Source organism: Penaeus monodon, chromosome 15 (assembly GCF_015228065.2).
Source record: "Penaeus monodon isolate SGIC_2016 chromosome 15, NSTDA_Pmon_1, whole genome shotgun sequence".
NCBI lineage: Eukaryota > Metazoa > Arthropoda > Malacostraca > Decapoda > Penaeidae > Penaeus > Penaeus monodon.
In genome coordinates, this window is record NC_051400.1 from 47,256,606 (window position 1) to 47,257,127 (window position 522).

Here is a 522-nt window from a genome sequence, read left to right on the forward strand (position 1 = left end):
CTTTGAAACAATAACTTTCTCATAAATAAGGTACTATTCCTTGTTACATATATATTTTGGAATTACTTGCGATGATTTTTCTTAGACAGCTGTCCCTTCACTCTGTAATCTAATTCCTGTCTGCTTTGCTCCTATTTGCAGATAGGGCTAGCGTTTCTCAACTATATGTGAGAGTATTGTTAGCCTCGTCGTTGCGTAGCGGGTATCTCAGACGCCATAACCCTCAGAAGGGGCAGGTATCAGCTGCGGGTGAGGTGTATCAGAGTCACGGCTTACCTTGCTTCTTTTGGCTTGCTAAGCTTTTCTTTCTTTCCCCCCGCTCCATGTCTTGTCCTACTTTTTCGGGCATTCATCTCTGCCAATACAAGGCACCCAGGCCCCCGTCACAAGGAGTCATCGCTGCATCTCCCAAGGAGAGAAATGACAACTCGGCTCATGGGAATCCCAGCCCCAAGGTAAAAACTACCACTAGGCGACATGCCTGATAAGTTATTGGAGATATAGGAGAGGGGCCGTGGCAGG